The sequence below is a fragment of the Phycodurus eques genome, chromosome 2 (assembly GCF_024500275.1).
Source record: "Phycodurus eques isolate BA_2022a chromosome 2, UOR_Pequ_1.1, whole genome shotgun sequence".
NCBI classification, from domain to species: Eukaryota; Metazoa; Chordata; class Actinopteri; order Syngnathiformes; family Syngnathidae; genus Phycodurus; species Phycodurus eques.
In genome coordinates this window covers 17023105-17035311 of record NC_084526.1, presented here as the reverse complement: position 1 = coordinate 17035311, position 12207 = coordinate 17023105, and positions in this window count along the sequence as shown.

The window sequence follows — 12207 nt, the reverse complement described above, 5'->3', positions numbered from 1 at the left end:
TCTAAATTTTTACCAGCAAGTAATACATCCCAGTTTACTTCTTGGATAGAATCTTGGAAATTTTGTTGTTCATGTTTTGGTATCCTATTGGATTCAGTGGTGGCCAACGGTTTGAAGCGCTTTTTATTTAATTTTCTTGTGACCATTATAAGATTGTGATCAGACAATCCTGTGAGCATATTGTATGGCTTCAAGATCCTTTCTGGCCTATTAGTAAAAGCTAGATCAATCTGAGTTCGGGTGGAGTTTGTAATTCTCCTAGGGCCATTAATTACCTGAGTCATATCCATATCATCCATGACCCTTTTCAATTGTTTCCTAACTTTGTTAACTTCCCAATTAACATTTAGGTCACCCATTATTATCACCTCTTTTGCAAGATTGAGTTGTTTCAGTAAAATTTCCAGCTTTTCATAAAAAGCGGCATTTGATGAGGGAGGCCTATAAATAACTACAAGAATAAAAGACATTTGCTGTGACAAAGAAACAGTTAGTCCAAGAAATTCTAATCCATTCTCATATGTAACATGTATTTCATTACAATTAAAAGTGTCCTTGGCATAAATCATAACACCTCCTCCCTTAGAACCCTGTCTGTCGTTTCTAAACATTTTATAACCAGGTACAGATAGTATTGCTGAGGGCGAAGATTCATGGAGCCATGTCTCAGATAGGCAGAGGAAGTCAATATTTGAGTCAGTGAGAAGGTGTTTGACCTGATCACTTTTTGTTAAAATGCTTCGTATATTTAAGTGTGCACAAATAATGCCTTTTGGTTTACGTGTTGAGTCCCATATTAATTTAGAGTTATTAACGGTTTGGAACACCCTGCATTTCCGGTGCTTTAGTATTGCGGGGTTTGGAAGCCCCCTGTTTCTTTTATTGGCAATGTTTGCATATAGCTTTACCCTGCCAGCTTCCGCATCAGCCGGCAGTGGTGGGGGCCCAGCCGGCAGTGGTGGAGGCCCAGCCGGCAGTGGTGGAGGCCCAGGCGGCAGTGGTGGAGGCCCAGCCGGCAGTGGTGGAGGCCCAGCCGGCAGTGGTGGAGGCCCAGCCGGCAGTGGTGGAGGCCCAGCCGGCAGAGGTGGAGGCCCAGCCGGCAGTGGTGGAGGCCCAGCCGGCAGAGGTGGAGGCCCAGCCGGCAGTGGTGGAGGCCCAGCCGGCAGTGGTGGAGGTACAGCTAGCAGTGGTGGAAGCCAAGCTAGCAGTGGTGGAGGCCCGGCCAGCAGTGGTGGAGGGCCGGCCAGCAGTGGTGGAGGCCCAGCTAGCAGTGATGGAGGCCCAACTAGCAGTGGTGTTGGCCCAGGTGGCAGTGGTAGAGGCCCAGCTAGCAGAGGCAGAGGCCCAACCAGCAGAGGCGGAAGCCCAGCTAGCAGTGGTGGAGGCCCAGCTAGCAGAGGTGGAGGCCTAGCTATCAGTGGTGGAGGCCCAGCTAGCAGTGGTGGAGGCCAAGCTAGCAGTGGTGGAGGCCCGGCCAGCAGTGGTGGAGGCCCAGCTAGCAGTGATGGAGGCCCAACTAGCAGTGGTGTTGGCCCAGGTGGCAGTGGTAGAGGCCCAGCTAGCAGTGGTGGAGGCCCACCTAGCAGTGGTGGAGGCCCAGCCGGCAATGGTGGAGGCCCAGCTCGCAGTGGTGGAGGCCCAACTAGCAGTGGTGTTGGCCCAACTAGCAGTGGTGTTGGCCCAGGTGGCAGTGGTAGAGGCCCAGCAAGCAGAGGTGGAGGCCCAGCCGGTAGAGGTGGAGGCCTAGCTAGCAATGATGTTAGCTGATCTAGCATTGGTGTTAGTCCGGCTGCTCGAGGTAAAGGCCCAGTTGGCAGTGATGTTGGCCCAGGTAGCAGAGGTGGAGGCCCAGCTAGCAGTGGCCCAGAGTTTAGTTCAACATCACCAGCCAAAAGAAGTATCAGCAAGAGATTAAAAACACCCAGGAGTGGTTTGCCTGTGACAGCCTGTTTCTGCTCACCTGGGGGTGGCCTAGCATGGTCATAGTCCAGTACCCTTGTGAATAGCATGTGCTGACTCCATCTGGCTGGATACAAGGTTAGAATGCCCCTTTTTCTTGGACATGTTGAACTTAGCAGAAGATAGAGCGTTATCCAAACAGCAAAGGAATACGTTGATAGCATAATCCATGGTCCTATTTGATCTTTGGATGACTTTTTAAGCAAACGCACAGGACCTGCCAAACTGTGTGGCTGCACCCCGGCAGCCATCGTGTTTTTCTTTTCAAAAAAGAGCCGTTTTGCTTTCAGTTGTTGCATTAAGTTAATTAAGTCACAATGTTACTAGTGTTCGTCAATTTTCTTTTTACACGGTGGACGACTGGTTAGAGCGTCTGCCTCACAGTTCTGAGGTCCGGGGTTCATTCCCCGACCCCGCCTGTGTGGAGTTTGCATGTTCTCCCCGTGCCTGCGTGGGTTTTCTCCGGGCACTCCGGTTTCCTCCCACATCCCAAAAACATGCATGCTTGGTTAATTGAAGACTCTAAATTGCCCGTAGCTGTGAATGTGAGTGCGAATGGTTGTTTGTTTATATGTGCCCTGCGATTGCCTGGCAACCAGTTCAGGGTGTACCCCGCCTCCTGCCCGATGATAGCTGGGATTGGCTACAGCACTCCTGCGACCCTTGTGAGGATAAGCGGCTCATTAAATGGATGGATGTCTGAATGTAACAATAAAGTTATATATTTTCAAGACAAAAACATAATATATGATGGGAAAAAAATCATCTTATAAGAATTAGATAGTATTTTTTCAAGATTACAAAATTTCCACTTGTACCATTGATTATTATAATTTACAAAAATAAAGTTGTATTGTTTTAAGAAAACAAGTCAAATTATGATTTGTAATCACATTAATTACGCTTTTAGACAAAAGATAAAATAAAATTGTACTTTAAAAACGTAATATTACAAGAACAAAGTCAAAGTTAAGTTATGAGTATAATTAATTTGTTCAAGAAAAAAGTAATGTTCAGAGAATAAAGTCTTAATATGAGATGAAATCAGATTTTGATAGCTGGGATAGGCTCCAGCATGCCCGCGACCCTAGTGATGAGAAGCGGCTCAGAAAATGGATGGATGGATGAGAAAAGTCGAGATTAGTGATTTCAAACATTCAGCCGTTGGGCCAGAATCGGCCGGTCAGGTGGTCCAATCCGGCCTGCGGAGACAGTTTTAGTTTATTTAGTCATCCAGGTTTGGTAGGACCGTTTTATGTTTTCATAGATTGCCACAAGTTGTATGTATTATTATGACTTGCAAAACAGAGGGTTATCTGTACCCTCATTCTGAAAAGTCCCAACTTTTGTATGTATGGTGTCATGAGTAAATTGAGGTTGACCAGATTTACAGATGGATGTGGAAATTTATGTAAATTAAAAAGTTGTTTCATATAAGGTACCTACAGGATATAGAAGCACTGTGATCTATAAAGTGCATCTGTAAATGAAAACTAAGATTCATAATAATGTTGAAATTGCACATTTTTGTCTCAAAATTTCGATTTTAAGCCAAATTTGTAAAAAGATATTTAATAAATGTGAATATTTTCCAAATGGTCACTGATGGTGTTGTGGTACACTCGCCTGACTTTGGTGTGGGCAACATGGATTCCGTTCCCACTCAGTGACCGTGTGAATGTGAGTTGGAATGGTTCTCCGTGTCTATATATGCCCTGCGACTGACTGGGGACCAGTGTAGTCCGCCTTTCACCAGAAGTCAGCTGGCATAAGCTCCAGCATGCCTGTGACCCTAACCAAGATAAGCAGTGTTGACAATGGATGGTTGGATTTTCCAAATGTGCAAGTAATTTGTCATTTTCAACCCAAGTATTGCATTGTCTGTCGCGATGAGATGGTGTTGATTTTAACTGGACCCAGAAGCAGGCGGAGGCTGAAGAAGTTTGTGATGAATGGTTTATTGTGAAGGGAGTTGGAGGTGGATCCTTGAGGCGTACTAGCGGGTCGTCGAGACAGGGAGAGTGCGGCAGTCGGTGGCGTGGTGGAAGAGGTCAGCAAGGCGGGGAACACGGAAGGAGCACTGAGGACAAGGAAGAACATGGAGGTCAGAAATATTGCGAGGACTGGCGTAGTTTACGTGTAAGTTCAGAGCGGTTGTACCACGGGTGAACGTTAATACTCTGGCAGTGGTCTTGGATCTGGCAGGCTTAAATGCAGGTGATGATGAAGGCAACAGGTATGTGGCTGAGGTAGTGCTGATTACTGGGAAGAGAGATAGTGAGAGAGAGAGAGAGAGAGAGAGAGAGAGAGAGAGAGAGAGAGAGAGAGAGAGAGAGAGAGAGCAAGAGAGAGAAAGAGAGAGAGGGGTCGAGAGGGGCGCAAAGGGCCATCCAAGCTCCAACATGGGAACTGCAGGGCACAGCTCATGACATTGTCATTATTTATAGCTTATTGGACGATGAATATTCTGATCCAACCCACTTGAGATCAAATTGGGGTGTATGTGGTCCGCAAACAAAAATGAGTTTGACACCTCTGCCCTAGATCCTATATAAATGAAACAAAAGCATTAAAAAAAATCAATAAATTAACGCCGATAAAACATGAACTCGGAGGCAGTAAAGATCACTGAAGACATACAAAGGAGTCAGTCGTGAGTGTACTTTTTTTTTTGTCCTGTTCGGCTGTTGTCAAGCAGAATGGAGGATCTGTATCCCTTTTATGCCAGAACAGTTTTACTGTGTCACAATGGAGTTTTTAAGCTTCCGCTGTGGTTTCTTAGTATTTATAATTGAAGTTCATTGACAATCAGAGTCGAACAGAAGTTTCTAGAGGTGAGAGAGAAACAAAGACAAAAGAGAAAGCACTAATTGTAAACAGGATGGGAAACGTAAGACATTACATTATCTACAACAATGAAACATTAAATATGAGTGTTGCATGGGGCTGTAGTGCTAGAGAGGGAAGGACAGGACAAGATAGAACAGGACAAGGACAGGAGAAGAAGCATGCAGGACAAGGGTCGTGGACCCGGCTGTACAACTGAAGTGTGGTGGGATTGACTATGTAAATTATAATAGTCTATAGGACGAGAGTGTGAGTGAGGGGATACACAAGCAATTTGCATATTCATGAGTTATTGGTCGCAATAAGTGAGTGGCCCCACACCCAATGAAAGAGTCCCAGGGGTATGTGCGCCTGCGGACACATGCAAGTGAATTGACACCGTTCTACATGCACAAAGACTGACAGAAGTGTCCTGAGTGTACAAAGGTAACAGCATTTTCATGCCTTTTTTCACGTCCTAAATAAAAACTACAGAATGCATATACCAGTGGATACCAGTTGAGTCTCCTGGTAGGTCCATCTTTTTTACTGATGTCACTGTTCTGCTTCTCAAAGGTCAAAACAGCTCCAACTACAGCCAAATGTGTTTAGCCGATCAACACTAATGTAATTGGCATTCTTTAACGTCCCTCTCGCATGTGACCACTTGTTCCATGCGCTTGATCTAATCCCTGTGATTGTGCAGTAAATGCCTTTTGGTGGTTTTTCTGCCTGCCAAACTTAAGTTCAGTGAGCATCTCAAGGATTTTACCAGTAATTACAAACTGTGATGATTGAACTGATTAATGTAGCGCCAAAAGCGATGCATGATACTTGTTATGTGAAAGAACAACAAAGGTAATCTACACGACAAAGTCAGTTATGTTGAGCTTTGATTTGAAGAGTCCCACATACCAGCCACATACGCACCCCAGATCAAAGAAAGGTGAGGAGTTTGATTCCATTTTAGTTCCGTAATTGTCTTAAAGCTGTTAACTTAATTTTGCATGTGTATATCAGTGAAGAATGTTAAAATGTAACTGAAACGAAGACTACGCAGTTGATAAAAAGTAAAATAAAAAATAAAGTACACAATAAATTCAGGCATACTAGACAATAATTTAGACAATTTAAATAAAGTAAGAGAAATCTATTGCAAGTAAATAAACAAATTTTAATAACATAGAAATGACTTCCATCAAGAGAAGCCCTCAATAATTTTCTGTTGTGCATTTCTGATAGTGATGCACCAGATTTTAGGCCAACCAAAGATTTTCGTCCGAAAATGGCCCAACAAAGCAGTTTCGGCAGCCAAAATACGTTTGTCACTGAAATAAAACACCAAGATAGGATGTTGTCATGACGGAGGCAAAACCCGTGGCCAGCATGTGATTGTGTACACTGTAGTATGAAAAAAAGACAAACAACAAAACATCGGGGAATGCTTGTCACACACTATTTTGTGCCTATAAATTTAAAAGTACATTAATACAATAAATAGTTATGATATGGGGATGATATCATTATGGAGAAATTTGCATTGTTTCAGCAGCAATAATTGACAAAAATATAATATATACATATATATATAGAAAAAGTGTCCTGAAAAAAGAAACTGTGTCCGCCAATACAAGGTTGATGTACTAAATACATTAAAATAATACATATTGAAGCCATAATTTATTAATGATTACAATTACAGAGTAATGATTATGTTGTGCCATTGAACAGTATGCAGAATTACTTTTATCCTATTTCATAATATACTGGAATAACTGTACGGCACATAATTTTAAAACTACGGAAATTTAGACACATTTTTCTGGAAATGAATTTCTACAGGTTGGCATCTCTGCAGTCACAGCCATAAATGCAATTGTACTAATAATTGGCATATTCATTTCTTTTCGTTTTCAGCCTTCATTTTCTCATTTTCTGATTTCATTTTTGGCCAAAAAGTTTCATTTCGATGCATCAACTAATATCCCATAAAACTGGTACTTTAAATATAGCAGTTAACTAGTTTTTGTACAGTTGTGTGACATTTACAATAAATGTAGTACATTTTAAAATTACATAACTTTAGGCACACCATAAAATAATCTGAATAAATGATCAAATAAAATAATATTTTCCAACAATAAAAAGCCATGTAGTACATGTTTGATATAAATGGTACAGTACTAAGTGGAAAATCCTTGCCATGTTTTACAATACAGCGCCTAATTAGTTTGACCCTTGTATAACAAAAATATAAAATGTTGAAAAAAATAATAACTGCATAATGACATGGAAAAGTCAGGCACATAATGAAATGATTCATGAAATACTAGTAATAAATCATTTCCATCTTTTTTTGCTCTTTTTGTATTTATTTATTTTATTTTTTAACTACCACTGAGTATCAAATCCATGCCATAGTTTACAAAATATCCCTCACTACTTGCTTTCACTAAACTTACTTTATGATAACATTGAGGTTCTAAAAACTTGGCTTAAGTGTATAACAGCACCTTTGGGGAACTTTATGAACTGTACGTACGGCCATTGGCCAAAGGCACCCACCGTCCATGATACACTTCCTGTTTATCCCCCGGCCCTCCCATCCCATGAGAATATACTGCTGTATGTAAACAATGTGTGTAACCCCTTCTACCACCTTCATTCCATCCCTTTTTATCCACAGAAGCAAAAAAGTACCGCCTGTTTCCTGTCTTGGAGACACGAATCTACTGTAATAGACGTCACATTTTGATGGCAACAAAAGATACGGCCATATATCACAAAGGTTTATCGCAGCTTCCGTCTGACCTCGGGTCAAGGAAATTAATGAGCAGAAAATAGGAAACGTGCGGCTAAACAATGGAACTGCTGGAGAAAAATTTCAAAATGTCACTCGAGTCCGATGCGTGCAAGGTTGAGGAAGAGCATGTGTCATACAGTATTTGGAGAACCAGTCGTGGCGAAATACGAATACTGTACTTCGTTAGTGTACGAAAGTATATTTTTAGGTATCTGTACTGGAGTTTATTTTTATGATGACTTTTTACTTTTAGTATCTACAGCACATTTGAAAGCAAATGTACTTCTACTCCTTGATTTGTAAAAAAAGGCCTTTTACTTTTTTCACTTACGACATAAAAAAAAGTGGTAAAAAGAGAGAGGAAAAGTTAATCGTGGCTGAGATTGTGATTGACTGAAATCTCGCTGGGAAATACTGGCACTACAGCAACATTAAGATTTAAATGACAAGCATTAAGATGACGGCAACAGATTCGGAGATTCGCACATTTTCAGAGTTCTTTCTGCGTGCTCTGTTTTTACTGTGTTTACAGACATACAGATTCTGAGTTCATGCGAATTACGATAGTTCCCTTAAAGAGAAAGCTCTTTTCACAATTGGACAAGCATTCCCCCAAACTGCTAGAGGTCATCAGGAGCAAGGGAGGACATCTGACACCAGATGAGCAGACGTTTTAGATGAGGCGTCTATGAGTTCGGTATCAGCGGGATCCATAGTTGAATAGTTGGTGTCTGTGCAGACTGAGGACATCACCATCAGAGGAGAATGAGTCTTCAAATCTCAGATCTACCCGAGTGAACCTGTTCAACACCTTCTTCTGACTGTATTACTTTCCAAACTGTATTTTACTTCAATAGCACCTACCTGAGGGAAAGAGTTGAAAAAGGTGATGACCAGGATGTGGAAGTTGGGAATTTTGCATGCTCTTGTCTTAGTTCTGGCAGCTAGCAAATCCTCAAGAGTGGGTAGAGGGGTGCCGATGATCGGCAGTCCCAACTGTCCGTTGCAGTCGGATTTTGTCCTTCTTTGGAGTAGCATCAAACCAGGCTGTGAAGGAAGAACACAGGACTGATTCAGTGACTGTTGTATAGAACTGCCTCAGCTGCTCCTGTGGCAGGCCCTGCTTCCTCAGTAGCCCCAGGAAGTAAGTACATCCTCTGCTGGGCCTTTTTGAGGATGTAATTGATGTTGGCCTCCTACTTCAGGTCCTGAGAGATTCCCAGGAACTTGAAGGTCTCGACGGTTTACACAGGGCAGTTGGACAGCGTGAAGGGCAGCTACAGTATGGCGAAGTCCACGAGCATCTTTACACTCTTGAGCGTCTTCAGCTCCAGGTTGTGTTGGCCACAGCAGAACTCCAGCTGCTTCACTTCCTGTCGATATGCAGACTTGTCACCATCTTTGATGAGGCCGATACGTGTGGTGTTATTTGCAAACTTCAGGAGTTTGACAGCTGGTTGCGTTGAGGTGCAGTCGTTTGTGTAGCAAGAGAAGAGCAGTGGAGAAAGGACACATCCTTAGGGGGTCCCACATGTTGTGGTGCATGTGGATGAGGTGGTTTCTCCCATCCCCACCTGCTGTGTCTTGCTTGTCAAGAAGCTGTAAATCCATTGGCAGATGTCCCATGTTGACTGTATCATCCACCAACCTATTTGATCGCAAGGCAAACTGCAGAGGGTGGAGCAAGGGGTCCCATGACGCTCTTTAGGAGGCTCAAAGGACCCCATTGACCAATTATGCTTTTTTTTAATTGTAGTTTGCAGTGGTGTTAAAATGAGCTGTATGATACTGCAGAAGCAGCCTGTGTGCATCCTATCAACATGTCCTGTAAGAATCTTGTTGGAAATTTTGATCCCATGCTTGTGGAATCGAATCGAAGTAGTCACTTTGAATCCACGCGAAAAGGATGGTTTTGATACCACTTCAGCTGTAGCAATCGAAAACGGGCCAATTCATTTGGATTTCTGAGTGATTCTCCCCTCAGAACAAGTGGAAATACAAATAATCAGTCGTACGGCTAAACTGACAAAATCTTCTTGAGGCTCATCCTTCTTTTGGAATAAGTCTTACAAAAAGCCAAAGAAAAGACGAAGTATGGACGCTCGCTGAACTGATGTCTCCAGAGGTATGCTGAGGTCTGTCGTTACATCATGCATGATAGCGGTTCTAACTCTGAAGTTTTGTACCACTTTATAGTTGTATTTTCCCAGGGGTATTCAACAACCCCAGTCTGTTCTGGGGTATTGCATAAAAGCCGTCACAAGTAGCCATTGTGTGACCATTGCAAAAAGTCCTGCGGGCGCCATGTCAAACTAATGATGGCAGCCAAAGTTAATTGGATTGACTTCAGCCCCCTTCAGGCTCAGTATTAGAAAATCCAAATCAATGTCACTGCCGGACGAAAGCAAGAGAAGCTTAACCTTCACTCCCAATTAGACTGAGCCATGAAGTAGCATTTATTTGTTCTTTATCTTATGATAGTTCGAAAAGCAGACAGGGGTGACTGTGGGAGAAGGGCGCATTGTCTGGGAAATGCCTGCAAACATTCATAATTTTGAATTACATTTCTGCACAATCAGCATTAAAGAGGTTAATAAGAGTGACAGTTTGACTGCTGGTGCATAATAGAGTAATTGCAGTACATAGAGATTTAATCTCACAAATATTCTCCAATAAAAGTAAGCATTTCTTTTACAAAAATAATAAATCCACAAATTGAACATTTAATTAGGTACACCTCTCATAGCTAATGAGGAAAGACAAATAATACTTTTGCAAAGATAATAATAGTCAATTTTGATTAAGCGTTATTTATATGTTAATTTTCGTGGTTTTAGATCTGCACGGTTTCACTTTGTACTCGGACTATGCTGTACAGCCCTACAACCTCAATATCAAATATGCCTGAATAAACTCATTAACACATAACACCTCTCTTACAGTGTCAGCACAAAATGTACATATTTAACCCTCACAAGTTAACTCTTGTATGGAATCTCATGAAATCGTGTAAGTGCACTTAATGTTGTGGCTGCATTTCTGCAATACAGTAGCGTATACTGCAATGTCTTTCATAGGTCTGCCATCTAGTGGTGATAATCAAACTGCAAAATTGACAGCAGGTTAGGATACGTGAGGCGAATCAATGTCGCCATCTAGTGGTTGAAAACATTAGTTACAAGTCAGAAATCTAATAAACGTCATTCCAAATATGGTAGATTAAGAAATTACAGACGGAGGCCTCTGGAGACCCTGCATGTTCTTCTGCATGACTGAGCCAGGTCTGTGGCAATGTATACCTATATTCAACAAGTGACATAGTTCAACCATTAGGAATGAAAACATATTTTTCTGCTGTTTTCCCAGATCACTGTTCTGTAAAAACAATGCAGAAATGCAATATTCCGGCTTCGGAGGTAGTAAATGGTGAATTTAAATGTGAGTGTCTAAATGGTGAATCCCGGAATGGAGGGACACGGGTGTGAAGTTTCACACTGGTGATGAAACTTCACTTGATGATGTCGCGTTTGTAATTATCTGATTGTGGGACGCCATGTGTAAAACACAAAGCGGCCTCAGATCTTCTGATTTGCCAGCTATGTGGGGTCTGTGTAAAAGAGGCACATAGTATAGCTAAGTGGCTAGTTAGCAACTCGGGCCTTCTGGTCTGGATTTACACCACATGGTCCAAGCGACACAATTCCGATTTTTATTTATTAAATTTTTTTTTTTTCAGGTGGCAGTGGCGCGATATGAATATGCGTCATAGCAGTCGAAATAGGTTTGAAATGGACATCTTCAGATCAGAATCAGGCCTCGTCCAAAAGGGGATAAAGGGGATAAAAAGCTGGTGCATATTGGGTACGTGCCAATGTGAGTACAGCGCAAATGCAGAGATCGTATTACCTGTCAGCTTCATGTCATTAAAATACACCGATCGGTTATGTATACACACCCCGTATCTGCTCGAGCGCAAATTAACACGTTAAATGCTGTTAAGCTAAGGTACTGTACTGTACAACGAAACCATTAAATACGATGTAAATATGATACAATAAAGTTGCGTTTTAATAAGCAAACTGAATACAGGTCACGGCCAAATGTACTGGCATTTACATCAGTGGCATTGTAATGTTTATGATTTGTATTATTTATGTGTGGTTTACTTCAGCGTTGTCACAGACACTTGTGGGGTTATTAATGTGCAATTTGGGTGTATGCATATGTTTTTTGTCTTTTGTCAGTGAAAACACAGCCACATTACATTACTGTCAATAGAATTGGCAATATAGTCGGTATTAAATCGGAAGTGTGCACTTGGACCTGCAGTGCGAATCCAGCCTGTGTGGACTGTGTTCCAAAGACCATTTCTCGAACAATCCCAGCAATAAAAGTAAGAGAGCTCATAAAGTGCCATCCGAAAAGAGCCGTTCGCGAGGTCCCCGAGAGCCTTCATAACAGAACGTTCTAGGCTTTGATCGGACATGTTTGTGGTTTTAGGACTGTTCTTGGAGCGCGGGGGCAGAGAGATAATGGTTGTGCAAACATCTGCAAACTCTTTTCAGTTTTTAGGTACAGCTCTCATTGATTCCTGTCTAGTGATCACTGGTTCTGGCTTA